The 18,603-nt window shown below is 39.6% G+C and overlaps 1 long non-coding RNA gene across 1 annotated transcript in view; it reads right to left on the reverse strand.

Annotated features, from left to right (window-relative positions):
• Window positions 1-4,164: 4,164 nt before the first annotated feature.
• LOC308351816 overlaps window positions 4,165-18,603 on the reverse strand; it is a 31,391-nt gene continuing 16,952 nt past the window's right edge. Inside the window, exon 4 of the long non-coding RNA XR_013967608.1 lies at window positions 4,165-5,305. This is a non-coding gene — a long non-coding RNA (uncharacterized lncRNA). The remainder of the gene's footprint in view (window positions 5,306-18,603) is intronic.

Below are 18,603 nucleotides of genomic sequence, written 5' to 3' on the forward strand. Positions count from 1 at the left end.
CTCTTTAATATGAATAGGCAGCCATTCATGAGAGTCACTAATGTGAAATACAAACAAAAAGAGTTCAGAGGGAGAGGACAATGTGGGAAATAAAGGAAAACTTCAAACTCTAAAATTAATGTCCTTAGATGAGAGAAAACACAGCATCCATGGAGTATCTATCTATCTATCTATTTATTTATTTATTTTTAAAAGATTTTATTTATTTGACAGAGACACAGTGAGAGCAGGAACACAAGCGGGCGAGTGGGTGAGGGAGAAGCAGGCATCCTGCCTAGCAGGGAGCCCAAGGCAGGGCTCGAGCCCAGGACCCTGGGATCAAGACCTGAGCTGAAGGCAGACGCTTAATGACTGAGCCACCCAGGCTTCCCCATCCATGGAGTATTTATTTATTTATTTATTTATTTATTTTTAAAAAGATTTTATTTATTTACCCGACAGACAGAGACCACAAGTAAGCAGAAAGGCAGGCAGAGAGAGAGGAAGGGAAGCAGGCTCCCTGCTGAGCAGAGAGCCCGACGCAGGGCCCGATCCCAGGACCCCGAGATCACGACCCGAGCTGAAGGCAGAAGCTTTAACCCACTGAGCCACCCAGGTGCCCCCATCCATGGAGTATTTAAATGACAAGGACAGGATGCCTTTTAAAAACAAAGCAAAACAAAACCAGGAATAGAGGGAGGGGACAGAGAACCAGACAGAGCTTTTTAAAAAAATAACAACATGAAAAAAAAAATAACACTATGAGACCAGAAATTTAAATTTTCAATAGAAGAGTTAGAAGACAAAGAAAATCTCCCATAAAAAATATTCAAAGACTATTACATCAGTTCAAGTGATCCAACAACTGAATCAAGAGTTCTAGAAACAGGGATGCCTGGGTGGCTCGGTCAGTTAAGTGTCTGCCTTCAGCTCAGGTCATGATTCCAGAGTTCTGGGATTGAGTCTCGCATCAGGCTCCTTGCTCAGCGGGGAGCCTGCTTCTCCCTCTCTCTGCTGCTCCCCCTGCTTGTGCTCTCTTTCTCTCTCTCACAAATAAATAAATAAGATCTTTAAAAAAAAAAAAAAGGAGTTCTAGAAAGAGTGAAAAGAGAAAATGGAGGGGGTAGGATGACAAAAATAAGAATATACATTAAAAAAAAGAATATAAGTGATAATTTCTCAAAACTGAAGGAAATGTGTTTTCGGATTGAAAGAGCCCGTTGTGTTGAGTTCATTCCACACAGTGTATGAAAAGAGACCCTGTTCCAAGGTATATCAATGTGAAATTTCAGAACATTAGGGAAAAAGGGAAGATCCCGAAACCTTCCAGAGAGGAGGGAAAAAACCATGGAAGGTGTTAGCATCTCAATAGCTAGGTGGGAAGCTAGACAACTAAGAAGCAATGCCTTTAAAATTCCAAGTGAAAATAATTTCCAACCTGTAATCCCATAACCAGACTCTCATCCCAGGGTATTGCTAAAACAAAGGCATTTTCAGACATGTGAGATCCGAAAAATATTTACCTTTCATGAACTTTTTCTCAGGAAGCTATTGCAGGATGAGCTCCACCCAACCAAGTAGGTAAAACCAAAAGGAAGATGAGATCTGGTAAACAAGGGATCCAACAGAAGAGAGATGCAGAAGAAATTCCTAAAATGATGTAAAAGGGAAATCTTAGGATGACAGCTGGATGGCTGGCCCAGAGAGCATTAGGTTTAGACCTAAGCTGGATGATGGAAAGTTCCAGAAGAGAAGTCTGCGAGGGGGGGAAAAACACACAAAACTGATGGAGTGAGAGATTCACAATTCTGTCAGAAGGCTTCAGCAGAAATTAATGATTGCTGTAATTATGAAACGGAACTTTAAAAACGACAATAGTTGGCTCTGTAGAGCAGAAATCATAAGTGGGAAGGAGTGGGCAAAGGGACTGCCATTTTATTTTGCCAGTGTTGTTAAAAGCTTTGTATTTGATTTTTTATACTATGTGCGTCTATATTTTGATTCTTAAAAAGACTGAAGAAAAAAGTGAGGGAGGAAATAAGGAAGAAGAGAAAATCAGAGTAGAAAAAAAACAAGATGAAGTCAGAAGTAATATTAGATCTAGTATACATCATTGCTAAAGATAGGCTGAAAATTTGGTTCTGAGCTTTTTAGCAGACAGCACAAAGTGGGAAATGTAATCATTTATACGGTTTCACCATGTCCAAGAGATAAAAACAAACCACTTACTCAGGAAAAATATATCTATTCCGGGTACTGAGATCTGAGAGACATTTTTCCCATCTGTCCTCCTAAAGAGGACACCATGTGACACTATGAACCACAACTTCATCAACTTGCCTCCAGTAACTGCAATAATATTTTCACTGTGCTGTTTCTTATGATGTCTCTTGACGTAGGCCGATGACAAAATGCCAACGTAGACGCCAGTAAAAGCAATTCTGTGAAAAGATAAAAATCTGTTCACTTCAGCAAGGTAGTGAAACATGGTGGCTAGTGAGTGGGCCTGAGTTTCAAATCTGTCTCTCAAGAAAGTTACTTAACTTCTCTACACTCATTTTTCTCATCTATAAAATAGGCCTCAATATTAGCATTTCATAGGACTCTGTGAGGATTAAGTAAGTTTATGCTTTTGAAGCACTTAAAGCAATGCCTGGCATATATAAGCACTCAAAGAAAAAGAGCTATTATTCAGAGAAATTTTTTTTTAATGGATTGCATATGATAAAACTATACTAAATGAAACACCAAGATATTGGTGAAGGGATAGATACATTGATTAATGGAATAGTATAGGGAAATAGATGCACACAAGTATAGTCAACTGATTTTTTTAAAAGATTTTATTTATTTCAGACAGAGAGAGAGCACAATGGGGGAGAGGGCAGAGGCAGAGGGAGAAGCAGGCTCCCCGCAAAGCAGAAATCCCAATGTGGGGCAGGACTCTGGGATCACAACCTGAGCTGAAGGCAGACACTTAAATGACTGAGCCACCCAGGTGCCCCATAGTCAACTGATTTTTGACAAAAGTACAAAATACTTAATGGAGGAAAGATAGTCTTTTCAACAAACGATGCTAGAGCAATTGGATGTCCATAGTCAAAGAAATGAACTTTACTGTAAACTTATACAAAAATCAACTCAAAATGGATCATAGATTTAAATGTAGGAGCACCTGGGTGGCTCAGTCATTAGGTGTCTGCCTTCGGCTCAGGTCTTGATCCCAGTCCTGGGATCAAGCCCTGCATCGGGTTCCCTGCTCAGCGGGAAGCCTGCTTCTCCCTCTCCCACTCCCCCTGCTTGTGTTCCCTCTCTCACTGTCTCTCTCTGTGTCAATTAAATAAATAAAATCTATTTTTTAAAAAGAGATTCAAACGTAATATGTCAAACTATAAAACTTTTAGATAAAAACAAAGGAAAAAATCTGTAGAACCTAAGACTAAGTGAAGATTTCTTGGATATGATACTCCAAGCATACTCAGTAAGAGAAAATGTGATAAATTGGACTTCATCAAACTTAAAAATGTTTGCTCCGTTCTATTAAGAGCAAACCCATTGGAGTGCCTGGGTAGTGCAGTTGCTTAAGTGACCAACTCTTGGTTTCAGCTCAGGGTCATGAGATCAAGCCTTGAGTCAGGTCCTGTGGTCAGTGCAGAGTCTGTTTGGAGTTTCTCTCTCCCTCTTTGTGCTCCTCCACCCCCCTCCCCACTGCCCCATGTGCGCATGCTCTCTCTCTCTCAAATAAATAAATTAAAAAAAAAAAAAAAGAAAACCTCTCAAAAAGACCCTGATAATAGGATGAAAAGACAAGACACAGAGAAAGTAGTTACAAACCAAACGTATTAATAGCAGAAAGTACTGCAAACCAAACATCTGTAAAGAACCATAAAGAATTCTAAAAAAATCAATGGTAAGAAAACAATCCAATTAGAAAATGAGTTTATGCATCTCCCTTCGGCTCAGGCTATGATCCCGGAGATGAGCTCCTTGCTTATCGGGGATCCTGCTTCTCCCTGATGCTTCTCTCTGATCCTGCTTCACCCCCCACCCCCACCCCCGCTAGGCTCTCTGTCTTTCTCTCTCTCTCTGACCAAAAAAAAAAAAAAAAAAAAGGCAGAAGAAATGAAAAGACATTTCTGGAAAGATGACATAGAGTAGCAAATAAAAATAAATTTAACATCATTAGCCATTAGGGAAATGCAATTTATGTATTCATTAGTCATAATTATTATGCAATCATTAGCCATTAGGGAAATGCAAATGAAAACCACACTCAGATTTCACTATACTTCTATGAGAATGGCTAAAATAAAATATAGTGATAAAACCAAGTGCTGACACAGAAAATGGCTCTATCACATATTGCTGTTTGTAATATAAAACAGTGCAACTACTCTGCAACATAATTTGGCAATTTCTTAAAAACACTGAATATACACTTATCACATGAACCAGCAATCAACACTCCTGGGCACACACAGGTGTGCACGCATGCACACACACATACACACAAGTGCGTATAAAACCGAAATCTGAATCTGAATAAAGTCTATTGATTGTACCAAGGTCAATTTCCTGGATTTGATATTATTATTGTAACCACTGGGGGAAACTGGGTGCAGAGGACACAAGACCTCCCTGTATTGTGTCTGCAATTTCCTGTGAATCTGTAATTATTCCAAACTAAAGTTAAAAAGGAAAAACAAATGCTGTGAAAAATGTTAGGTAAATCTTATCAATTTGGGGATTAAATTTATCTTTATTTAGCAAGCTTTTTATAGATTGTATAAAAATGATCATTTAAATATTTGAAGGATTGGTAGAAATTGTAAAAATTCATCTAAGAATAGTACTTCTTTCAAAATACAGTGAAGGCAAAGAAGCATGTGGTAGCAGGGTATGTGGACACTGGGTGCTTCTGTAGGTGCTCCCTGTTTCAGAAAGGCAAGTAGCATAGTTCTGAGAGTCCTGACAAAGTGGCACTTCTTACCATAGTCCTGTGTCTGGACCTCAGCTTTTCAGCCCCCAAACCTGATTTTCTTGCAGATTGGATTCTCCATTAACTGAGCTCACAAGACTGATGTGCTATGAAAGACAATCTCAGCCACACTCAAATGTACCAGAAAAGCTAAATTTCTCTCTGTTCTTTAAATCAGTTTTCTTTGGGGCTCCTGGGTGGCTCCGTCAGTTAAGCAGCTGTCTTTGGCTCAGGTCATGATCCCGGGCTCCTGGGATTGAGTCCCACGTTGGGCTCCCTGGTCAGCGAAGAGCCTGCTTCTCTCTCTGCCTCTGCCTGCTGCTTCCTCTGCTGGTGCTCTCTTTCTCTCTGACAAATAAATAAAATCTTTTTTCAAAAAATCAATTTACTTTGAACTCCAAACCCCCATCCTATAACCTGGAGGAAATGCAACCTAAGTAATTCTTTGCAAAGACATCACACAGATACCTACTATTGTAGTCTGAAGGGTACTCCCCAAAATGGTGACGGTGGCTTTTGTGATACTTGGGACTCCGTTGTCTTCAGTGCCTAGAACGCAGCCTGCCTGTGAACTCCACACAGCCTTTTTCCCCTGTGGTCTCGCACCTTCTCAGGGTCTGAGATATCCCCCTCCCCCGCCTCAGGGAAACTCCTACAGAATTACTTCTCTAATATTCTTTCTTTCCCGGTCCTCCAAGGACACCCAGCATCATCTGATCAATCAGGTTAGTTTTTCCAGACAGTGGGAAAAACCATCAACTTGAAGCTGCTTTTATTTTTGGTCCTGCCAAAATACCTGCGGTAATTACAAAGCCTCACTATCTTTTGAAACGTGGGAGAAAATATAGAGAGAACAAAATAAAATTAGTATTTTAACAAATCATTCTGCCAAAACTACACTGAACCAGAAAAGCCATTTAATTAATTTGCAATAAGCAATGAATATCACAGCAACAGGTCACATTCCCATGGCTAGCCCATTCTGCTCTTTTCTTTTTTTAAGACTTTATTTACTTATTTGAGACAGTGAGAGAGAACGCACGAGAGCACGAGAAGGGGGGCAGGGTGCAGAGGAAGAGGGAGAAGCAGACTCCCCCCTGAGCAGGGAGTCTGACATGGGGTTGAACCCCAGGGCCCCAGGATCATGACTTGAACAAGTCGGATGCTTAACTGACTAAGCTCTCCATTCTGCTCTCTTTAACATAGATATTCAAGATTTTAATTAGGCTGTTGCTTGATGAGCCTAGAATTAGAACCAGGGAAATTAGAACAATTCAACATTTAAAGGGGTCAGGCTGAATGAATGAATGAATAAATAAATAAATAAATAAATAAATAATTGAGTCAGACTGTTTTAGTCTCAATCCCACGATAGGGATACTGACATCATGTTAAGGGAGTTGGAAACATGTTAAGGGAGTTGGAAACACTGGAAGTTCATTGGCTATAGTCCCCTGGGTCCATGCTCACTTTGGGAATGTCCTTGCCAGTAAAGTTGCAATATTCAGAGGCATTTGGCTAGGACTCTCTCTCCCAGGAGACCACTTGGATGAACACCACGACCATTTGTCCTAGAGACTGTCCTTTTTTTTAATGCTTCCACAACTGACCACCTCTTTCATCAAATAACAGGCCAGTCCTACTTGGCCTAGGATTCACATCTCTTTGAGATAATTTTGTACAGATCTGTTCCAATCAGTTGCACAGGGACTTTAGATTGAACTCTCAAAGAGCCATATAATTTCTTTGTTCTTGGGTTACTCCTCCCGTACCTGCCACATCCTGATAATGGTATATACAAAACTAATTATACTAGATCTTCAGTGTGGGATTCTCAACACAGAAGCATCCACAATAATTATCTTAAAAATTTTTAAAATAATTGTATTTTTCTTTTTAAAGATTTCTTTAATTGAGGGAGGGGTCAAAGGGAGAAGCAGACTCCCTGCTGAGCAGGGAGCCCCATTCGAGACTAAATCCTGAGACTCCAGGATCATGTCCTGAGCTGAAGGCAGTTGCTTAACCAACTGAGCCACCCAGGTGCCCAAAATAATCATACTTTTAAAAAAATTACATCATGGTAACCATTGAAGAATAATTTTTAGTATGCATGATGATGGGTGAAATTTGCTGGATACAAACGATCCAATAATAATGTCACTGAAATCAGATTTTTAAGTGTTGAGTACATACTGTTAAGTATCAAGTGATTTCACTGTGTTACTAGGTGTTTAGGTTTTAGTGGGTAACGATATCTTTTTTGGATTATTGTGTTGCGTGATTATTACTATTGTACTGTGTTGAGATATCTATATATTATTATACTGTGTTGAGATATCTAGTATATTTTATACTAGATTATTAATAATCTAGTATAAAATAAGCATGACATTTCCTCCCACTCTTTGCAGAGAAATAATGGATGTTCTAACAAAAGTATTGTACTCTCAATTCAAAAGTGCTTAAAAGCAATCTTTAGGGTAATTCCTCAGCTGTATTATCCATGTGGATATTATGAATTATTACCCTATGTTCTACTTTATAGAAGAATAAGAAAACATAATTAATAGTAACAGTAATAATAGATTTCAAGGTCATTTTTCCCATAAAAAGTTTCAGTTATATCACCCATTGCAACATGAATAAAATTAAGACTAAGCTTGTTTCCTCAAACTGTTTAGTTCCCTTGTATTCTCTAGTAACTTCTGCTTGCTTTTAATTTCCCTTTTAATCTTACTTTTCTTCTCTAGTTTTCTCAAAAAGGCACAAGCAGGGTACTCGTCATTACTAATGAGATCTTCCCAATCTTAATCAATTCATTACGTCCAATAAAGCAAGAAAAAAACACCAGCCAATTGGCCTCATGAATGATTTTGTAATAGCTTTATCTACGAAGATAAATAAATAGGCCATTAGCATGTTAGGGCTTCTGAGTAATTCCAGTATAATGTAAGGCTTCCAAAGGCAGTATATGAAAAAAATGAAGTTTTTTAAAGTTCAGTTCAACTGGTTTGGGGGTAAAACAGCATAATGTTTCTATCAAGTTGTGCTGTTTTATTTTGATTTGATTCCTTGACTATTTATGAAACACATGAATGTTTATGAAATACATGAATATATTTACTTTGAGCTTTGCTTTCCTCCAACTCATGCATACTGACCCTTTTTTATTTATGTAAACTTGAAATAATAATAATAAGCTAGTTGTGTTCAGCTCTGTCCTTTGAGATGAAGAGAAGCAGTCATAGCCCCAGAGGGAAGTCATATGGTCTCCATTGCTCTCAGCATGATTACAAGTAATGACTGTGCTCAGAATCTTGTTCAGATGACCATTTCACCCAAGAAACATTTTTGTGAAATACAGAACACCAGGCATTAGGGTAAGATTAGGCTTAGAAGAGTTAACATGTTTTGTTTTGCTAAGACAAGAATAGATCCAGTTCGATTATCATTATTACCTACTGACTCCATCCCATTGCAACAGGATTGGAGCATCAGGACAGAATCTGTTCTCGTCCTCCTGGCCCTGGCCAGAGCTCCTGTCTTGCGCATACTCTGTGACACTTGGCCAGGAGGAAGCAAGGGCACAGGGAGAGCGGCCTACTATTGCCATGTTGCATGGGGTGACAAGAATATCTCTTTAGGTTTAATTTTCACTGCAGGGAATTATAAAATCAGATTACTACACAGAATGGGACTCACTCTAAGAGGCGAGAGTGAGATTTAGAAGCCCTTCAGCCCTCTTACCAAATGCTTATAGTTTCCATTCCATTGTGGATAAAACAATAATAAATATTGAGCAAAGGAAGTTGATCCACATCCGGAGGATTGTATTAAGTCAAACAACAAAAGCTGTGCAGATCCCAGGCAATGAGTTTCATATTAAAATTCACAGCATCCCGTAGGCACATTTCATCAAAACCCTCAAGAGACACATTGTAGGGGCGCCTGGGTGGCTCAGTGGGTTAAAGCCTCTGCCTTTAGCTCAGGTCATGATCTCAGGGTCCTGGGATCGAGCCCCGCCTCAGGCTCCCTGCTCAGTGGGGAGCCTGCTTTCCCCCTCTCTCTGCCTGCCTCTCTGCCTACTTGTGATCTCTCTCTATGTCAAATAAATAAATAAATAATTTTAAAAAATAAAATAAAATAAAAAGTCTCTTACTAAGGGCGCCTGTGGCTCAGTGTGTTAAAGTCTGTGCCTTCGGCTCGGGTCATGATCCCAGGGCCTGGGATCGAGCCCCGAATTGGGCTCTCTGTTCAGCGGGGAGCCTGCCTCTCCCCCCACCAACTGCCTGCCTCTCTGCCTACTTGTGATCTCTGCCTGCCAAAAAAATAAATAAAATCTTAAAAAAAGAGAGAGAGACACATTGTCGTATATCTTTCTCACTGCTGACTCTACCATGAGTCTGGCTGACAAACCAACAGTAATCACAAAAATCAGTATTTTTTTTTAATCAGTATTTTTCTTTTAACAACGTAGCAGATCTAGGGACCTATCAGATAGTGTTGTCCACAGAGCGGTATCAAGGCATTATTTCTTATAACAAAATTTAATTTCACATTTTATAACAAGTATCTTTTTTTTTTTTAATTTTGTTTATTTGACAGAGACAGAGAAAGGGCACATGAGCTGGGGGGAGGGGCAGAGGGAGATGGAGAAGCAGACCCCCACTGAGTAGACAGCTGGATGTGGGGCTCAATCCCAGGATCATCCCCACCCAGGGACCCCTTATAGCAAGTATCTTCTAAGGAAATCTTCTTAATTGATCTTTTAAATCAATTAGGCTGAGTGTGAGGGAAAGTAGGTCAAAATAAAGTTATTATGCAGTCTTAGTATTTTTAAACCTTGTTTTATATTTGGGGATTTTTAATTTATGTGTGGTTTATAATATATCTATGTGATATGTGTACCCAGTGGTATGCTGGTAAGTCAGCCCTTCAAATAAGTAAAGTCTTGGTTTATAGCCTTTGACAATTTCCATGCTGTAAATACTCCCACCATGGCCAATTTCAAGCCATCCACATGATGCCACCGAACATGAAGTTGGGAAAAGGTATGCACATGTGGCTCTAGAGAGTCAGTACCAACAAGCCCCACCTCACTGCTATATCTATACATAAGTGTAGAAGCATATACATACACATACACAAGCACACACACATAGACATACATGTATACACACATGTATGTACACATATATACATGTACACACATATATAAAGATATGTATGCACCCAAAGCACATACTCCTTTGTGTATGGGTATATAAACACACACCACACACACACACACACACACACACACATACATGAGCATGGGCACGAAGAAGGCTACAGTGGAGAGGGAAACACTGAAGGCAGTGCCCACTTTGAAATCCCACCTCTACCAATCCATTTCTGGTTATGTGAGTTGGGAAAATCACTTAATGTTTCCATTCCTCGGTTTTCCTCTTTTGCATTATGAACGTAATTATACCATTTAGAAGGTACATTATGCAGATTAAATAAATTAATATGTGCAAAGTATTAACAGTAACATGTAAGTGCTGTATAAGTATCGGCTATGATTATTGCTGTTGCTACTAATATTATTACCTACATATGACTCTATGTGTGTGCATACATGTGTGTACACATAGATGTAAGGATTTGTCAGGATCTTACCCCCCTGAGGCAGCTGCGGCTGCCCTGCATCTCCTTCTCCACTCCCCAGCCTCTGTTCCATCTCTCCCTTCCTCTAATTTGCAGGTTCAGGTTAGCCTTGTAGGGATTAGACTCTGTCCCAATTAGAATCAGCAAATCTTTAGACTTGAGGAAGGACCTGTTCTGCTATGGGACCTTAAGTGTGCTGTCTTGCTGCGTGCGTGTCCCTCTCCATCAGTCAGTCCCTGGGGAGCTCCAAGAACTGGAGTGTTGCCCTGGGTGTTTGGCTACCTACCTTCATTCCCCAGAGCATTTGAGCTCATGTAGTTTTCTCTCTTCTATTGCTTTCTGACTGGTGTCTTTTCCTTATCCTTGCTCTGAGTATATACCTGGATCTCTGGACTTCAACTGCTGGGTTTTGACCTCATGACCTTGCTTTGCTTTGGAACCTCAGCTGATGATCTTGTTCTCAACCTTCCTCATTTCTTACCCATTTTTACTGCAATTCCAATTCTCTTGACCTGGGATATCTATAACTATTATGGCCATTCAACCTGGGTTTTCCAGATAGTGTCAATTTCAAATATTCTGTCCTTCCGACTCCAGTGCTTTGGTATATAAAGTATATTGCCTAGAGAATTTTTGATGACAGAAAGAACTACAAAACCCCATAGTTTTTTTTCTTTAATCCAGGAAAATCATGGTGGGTCTAACCTTTTAATTTCCGATACTGAAGTGACCACTAGTCTTCTTTTTTTTTAAGATCTTATTTATTTGAGAGACAGAGAGGGAGAGAGAGGAAAGGAGTGTGGGGGAGGGGCAGAGAGGGAGAGAGAAGCAGGCTTCCCTCTGAGCAAGGAGCCTGATGTGGGACTCAGTCCCAGGACCCTAGGATCATGACCTGAGCTGAAGGAAGATGCTTAACCAACTAAACCACCCAAGTGCCCCAAGAAGTGACCACTATTCTCAATGGCCAGTCCCAATCCATGGTCCAAGCCCTACTACTCTATCAGGCAGTAACGTATTGTGTGGTGTAAGTTATTTGGAAAGAAGGCATAGTTCACAGGAACTATATAGTTCCTCATAGTTCACAAAAACTTTCTTGCTCCAGAATTCAAATAATGGCAGAAATGTCACACATTCTGTTCTCATTTTAAAAAGTTATTTACTCTTGGGACGCCTGAGTGGCTCAGTTGGTTGAGCAGCTGCCTTTAGCTCAGGTCATGATCCCAGGGTCCTGGGATCGAGTCCCACATCGGGCTCCTTGCTTGGCAGGGAGCCTGCTTCTCTCTCTGCCTCTGCCTGTGCTCGCTCACTCTCTCTCTCTCTCTAACAAATAAATAAATAAAATCTTTAAAGAAAAAAATTTAAAAAGTTATTTACTCTTGGGACGCCTGGGTGGCTCAGTTGGTTAAGCCGCTGCCTTCAGCTCAGGTCATGATCCCAGGGTCCTAGGATCGAGTCCCGTATCGGGCTCCTTGCTCGGCAGGGAGCCTGCTTCTCTCGCTGCCTCTGCCTGCTTGTGTGTACTCTCTCTCTCTCTCTGGCAAGTAAATAAAATCTTAAAAAAAAAAAAAGTTATTTACTCTATTTGTGTGTACATATTGTAATCATCTGGTATTTGTTGTCTGGTTGTAATGGAGGCAAACAACTTTACTGTTTTCCTCCCTTCCACCTCTTAGTGACCATATGTGTATTAGCGGCTGTCTCTAATGATGGCGTGCCCTGGTAAACTCCTCCGTAACTCAGAAAGTGGCTAAATTTCTGCGAAATCTAAAATCAGTGGTTGGAGCTTGGTTACCCCATCTTTTCCCACTGATTCAAACTCTGCCGGCAGCTTCCCTGCCTTGCCAGGCATTCAAAGGCAAGTTCTTGAAAATATTCCCTCTGAGAAAACTGAAAAATTCTCATTTCCCCTAGAATTCTAAGTAACAATTATTTCTCAAAATCAATGTATTCTATTGAAAGGGAGAAGAAGCATTCTAGCATCGTTTGACGATGGTAGTTGTGGTGGTGGTGGTGGGGGAACAGGGTAGGAAGGGGAAGGTTATAGCCAAAAATCCTTTTTTCTTTAGAAACTCCCATGCAAGCAAATCTTGGGTCCCTCTCTTTTTAGAAATGACTCACTTTAGCAGTTTAAATAAAACTCATTCTTTTCTACTTAGTCCCCTTTATTAAAAGAGAAAAAAAAGAGCAAGGTTAGATGGGGTACTGAGCTGTCATGAAGCATAGTTTCATACCACCTTTCTTATTGACTTTCCTGATGAACCCCTACAGGGTCTATAGATAGAATTCAGGGTGCCAATGAATTTGGAAAGGAAAAATTTACATCATTATTAATTGAAATTTAGCATTTCATTCAGCACCTCCCAACATCTCCTCTATCTGTTACTTCTTCCCATTTGTAGGCTTAAATATGCCACGTAGTCCTTGGATTATTACTATAGACAAGAAACCACAGAGTGTTAGTAGGACTTGCGACTTTTCACCAATAGAAACCAGATATTTTATTGCTTTTATATTTGTTGCTGATTTATCTCAAAGTATCATAACCATTCATCACAACTTCAAAATCATGGTAGTTAATAGATTTGCTGCTATAACTTAAAATTTTATGTGTTAATAAGAAAGTACATATCTTACAATATCACATATTTGTTTTTTAATATACTGATGACCACATTTTGATAGAATTGGTTTCTTTTGGGTTCCTATGTATCCTATTTTTTAAAAAGATCTTTATTAAGATGTAATTTATATCACATAAAATTCATTCATTTAAAGTGTACAATTCAATGGCTTTACTGTAGTCACTGAACTATGCAACCATCATTATAATCTAAGTTTAGAACATTTTCATTACCACAAAAAAGAAACCCATCCTCATTAGTTATCACTTTCCACTCACCTCCTTCTAGCCCCCAGCCCTAGATAACCACTAATCTACTTTCAATTTTTATAAATGTGCCTATTCCAGATCTTTCATATAAATGGAGTCATACAAGATATGGTCTTTTGTGACTGGTGTCTTTCACTTAATGTAATGTTTTTTAAGGTTCATCTGAATTGTACCATGGATCAGGACTTCATTTCTTTCTACTGTCAAAAAATATTCCATTGCAATAGATATACCATGTTTTTATTCACACTGATGGAAATTTAGGTTGTTTCAACTTTTTAGCTATTATGCATAATGCTGGTATGAGCATTCAAGTACAATTGTTTGTGTAGATGGGTGCTTTAATTTATAGTGCGTTTATACCTAGAGTTGCTGGGTCATAAGGTAATTTCATGTTTAACCTCTTTAAGACTTGCCAGACTGTTCTCCAAAGTGGTTGTACTATTTTATACCACCAGCAGTGTTTGCCAGTTTTGATCTCTCAATATTCTTTCTATCTCTTGTTGTTGTGTATCTTTTTGTTTATAGCATTCTAGTAGGTATGAAGTAGTATCTCATTGTGGTTTTGATTTGCATTTCCCTAATAGCTAATAATGCTTCGCATTTTTTCATGTGGTTATTGTGGTGTCTAAACAGGGTGTCCCTCAATCAGATGGGGGTCCCCAAATGTGGGGCAACAATAGAGTGGAGGCCAGTGGCAGGGGCGGTGAAAGGATTCACCTGAGGCAGAACAAAGGAGACAGAAGTCTATTGAACATACCACAGGGGAACAGCCGGCAGAACAGTGGCAGGAAGGACGCAGAGAAGAGGCTGTTTGCAATGAAGCAGTGGGTGGGGGCTGTTTTTAAGGTGGGGAGGTGAGGAGGTATGGCAACATATGGAATTCTCCCTTTTCGGTAACTTTGCCTGGTTGTAAGTAGCCCATTGGTTAGTTAGGGTCTATGGATATCTGGAGCTGGGTGAGCCTGATGGGTGTTTTCTACATTCCATTGCTGAAGCCCTTTTGCCAGTTATGGGCCACTTGTATTCCTTTTTTTTTTTTTAAGATTTTATTTATTTATTTGACAGAGTGACAGAGAGAGAGCATGAGAGGGGAGAAGGTCAGAGGGAGAAGCAGACTCCCCGCTGAGCAGCAAGCCCAATGCGGGACTCGATCCCAGGACTCCGGGATCATGACCTGAGCCAAAGGCAGTCGCTTAACCAACTGAGCCACCCAGGCACCCCTTGTATTTCTTTTTTGAAGAGCTATCTATTCAAATCCTTTCCCCATCTTTAATTGGATCATTTGCCATTAATTGTTGAGCTATAAGAGTTCTTTATATATTCTGGATAGAAGTCCCCTCTCATATGTATAATTTGGAAATATTTCTCCCATTCTGTGTGTTGCCTTTTCAATGACTTGGTACTATTTGCAGCAGAGAAGTTTCTAATTTTGAAGTAATTAATTTTAATTTTAATTTTTAATTTTAAGTAGTACAATTTACCTTTTCTCTTTATGGCTTGTGCTTTTGATGTCATATCTAAGAAATCATTGTCTCGGTAATGATTGCACAACTCTGTGAATATACCAAAAACTACTGAATTATATATTTTAAATGAGTGAATTATATAATATGTGGCTTAATCTAAGAAAGATACCTTTTAAAAATAGCAAAAGAAAAGAAGAGGTAGACTGAGAAAAATCCAGACTTTGTTGTCACCGTTTGGTCATCTCTGTATATATACCGATAAATCCTCCTTATTGTTTAAAAATAAATAAGTAAGTGGGGCACCTGGCTGGCTTGGTTGGAAGACCATTCAACTCTCGATCTCCGGGGTTGTGAGTTCAGGCCCCCCACAATAAGTGAAGATTACTTAAAAAAAATTTAAAATCAATAAATCAGGTCCTAAAATTAGACCATGATAATGATTGCACAACTCTGTAAATATACTAAAACTTTATATATACTTTAAATGGATGGATTTTATGGTATATATAGATTATATTTTGATAAAACTGTTTTAAAAAAGGCAGAAGAAACCATTCCCTAATCTGCAGTTACTCAAGTTTACTCATATTTTCTTCTAAGAATTATATCATTTTAGTTCTACTAGGTTTTTGATCCATTCTGAGTTAATTTTTGTTTATGGTGTGAAGGAGTCCAACTTCATAAATTTGATTTTATGCTCTTTAAAAAGAAAAAGATTTTATTTATTTATTTATTTTAGAGGGGGAGAGAAAGAGCATGAGCAGGGGGAGGGGCAGAAGGAGAGAGAGAAAAAGAATCTCAAGCAGACTCCCCATTAAGCTTGGAGCCTGATGCAGGGTTGCATCTCAGGACCTGAGATCACTACCCCAGCCAAAATCAAGAGTTGGTGTCTCAAAGGACTGAGCCACTCAGGCAGCCACTCTGCCACTCCCCATGCTCATGCGCTCTCTCTCTCTCAAATAAATAAGTAAAATCTTTTTTTGTTGTTGTTTTTAAATTTTTTAAAAGATTTTATTTATTTATTTGAGAGGTCACAAGTAGGCAGAGAGGCAGGCAGAGAGAGAGGGGGAAGCAGGCTCCCTGCTGAGCAGAGAGCCTGAGGCCGGGCTGGATCCCAGGACCCTGGCACCATGACCTGAGCCCAAGGTAGAGGCTTAACCCACTGAGCTACCCAGGCACCCCCAAGAACATTATTTTGAGAAGGAGTCCATAGGTTTCACCAGATAACAAGGTGATTCATGGTATAGAAAAAGTAAGAAATCTTTGCCTTGGAAACTCGACAATACTCTTAGTTCTCTGGGCCTCAGTCCCCCATAAATTCATGGGTGGGATTAAATTGGGAAGTCCCTTTCAGTTCTATGGTGCTTTTCATTGTGCATACATTATGCACGACTCTTTTCTTAAGAAAATACCGGTTGCTTCTAAGTACTTTTTTTAAAGGAAGCCAAGCTCTGGAAATTACAAGAGGGCTCAGCCAGAGCTTTATGAAGTGTTTTAAGGGGTAGAGGTGACACAATAGGGGAAGGAAAAGCAGTCAATTGCCTGCAACAAGTAGCCAACAAACTGGGGAAAGATTTTTTTCCTCTGGTTTCAGCTGAATGCCAGCTTTTGGAAGGTAAATAGAAAAGGCCAGATGAAAGAGTAATAGACACCCCCAAATGAGGGAGGGCATTGTTTGTACAAAGTTAGTAGGAGGAGAGATGCCAAGCATGCAACTGAGCCACTGGCACTAAAGTCATCGAAGGGGAAGAAAAATCCGGAAAATACAATCAAATCTTTACTTTTGCAAAGATAAAGGTAATTTTACAATTTTTGCTCCATATAATTTACTTCTTTCTTAAATTTTAAACACAGTATAGAAGGTGTTACACATTGTTTGGGTCTCTTTCAAAATTAATCAAATAATTATGAAAAAAAATCATTTGCATTTTCAAAGTCTTTAGCACTAAAATCTATAAGCTACTTGATCACTGTTTATATGTACTGCAATTTTTCCTTAAATCTATTCCCCTACAACAGAAGTACTGATAATAATTACAAAAAGGACGCAAACCGTCTGCAAAGTTTGATTAAATACGGAGTTTAAAAGACTATGCAGAAGGGCTAAGACTATTTGCAGAAGGGCTAGCATGCTCTTCTGAGGCTTGTAAATTACCCTAATGCATAGAGCACGCTAAATTCTCCATGTTTTTGCAAATTTCGCATGTCATACATTGACATCCTTTTAAATTAACAGTATCTCTCCTATCAAGGACGGGGAGAAAATCCTTAGAGGCTCGAGAGTTAGGACTTTCACTTTTCCTCTCCCCAGCCCTTTTTCCTCAGGCTTTTTCCCTTTTCCAAGAAGTACCAACAGTGTGGGAAGAGGAAGAGCGTGGGCAAAGGGGCAGCAGGGTTAGGGTGCGAGAGCCCTGCAGGCTAGTCAAAGGTCAGCACGGAAGGGACTGTCTGTGAGAGGACAAGGAAGCTGAACTTCCCGTGAGCCAGCTCAGCTGGAGGGCAGCCAATCTCTGTCTCCTTCCTGGGCCCGCCTGGAGCTCTCCATGGCTGTTTGGCCCTACATAAAAACAAAAATACTCTGTAGAAATAGGGTCTAGTTTCACCTTTTTATAGGTGAACAGACTGAGCCAGGTTTCAGCAGGGGGGTCAAGGGACAGAGGACAGAGAGGACCAAACTGGTATTTGCTGTGTCAAAACTTACAGGCTTATTTGGAAAGACTGAAACTAAATAAAGACTTCTTATGAGCATAGGACTAGAGTTGTGAAATCTGGTCAAAGGGTTTCGTGCAAGGATGTGTGTATGTATGTATACATATATACATACATATACACACGTATGTATACACTCTCATGGTAATGGGGAAAAGTAAGGAAAATGCAATATTTTAATTAGGAAAGAAAGCTATTATTTTTCATAAATTCATAAGATTTCTTATGCCAGCAATTTTCTTTTTATACTGGCACGCAGGAATGACGCTCCCAAGTTTTTGCCCCTCTCCTCAAAATGAAAAGGGAAGTAAAATTCTTTTCACAGAAATAAAAAGCACTTTTTTTTAAAAAAAGATTTTATTTATTTGTCAGATAGAGAGAGCCAGAGAGCACAAGCAGGGGGAGCAGCAGGCAGAGGGAGAAGCAGACTCCCTGCTAAGCAGGGAGCCCCACATGGGATTTGACCATGACCCAAACCAAAGGCAGATGCCCAACCAACTGAGCCACCCAGGTGTTCCTAAAAGGCACTTTTGAAAAAAGAGCATTAAACCAACATTAGATGACTTATTAGAAAACAATCTTCCTGTTTAACTGGATTTTTCTTCAGATTTTCTAAGAAAAATTGACGTCTACCTTGATGTGTTAGTTCCTTTTTTGCTTTCATAAGTTGTTTTCTCACATTTACTTCCTAGAGGAGTACTTTTTTATTGTTCTGTGAAAATCTAACTGTAATCCATCAGATATCAATTGTTAGTAAGGTAATATGTGTAAAACTGGGGGTGTCTGGGTGGCTTAGTCAGTTAACCGTCTGTCTTTGACTCAGGTCGGGCTGACCCAAGTCGGGCTTTTCTCCCTCTACCTGCTGCTCCCCCTGCTTGTACTCTTTCTCTCTCGCTCTGTCAAATAAATAAATAAAATATTTTTTAAAA

The sequence above is a fragment of the Martes martes genome (genome assembly GCF_963455335.1).
Source record: "Martes martes genome assembly, chromosome: 10".
NCBI classification, from domain to species: Eukaryota; Metazoa; Chordata; class Mammalia; order Carnivora; family Mustelidae; genus Martes; species Martes martes.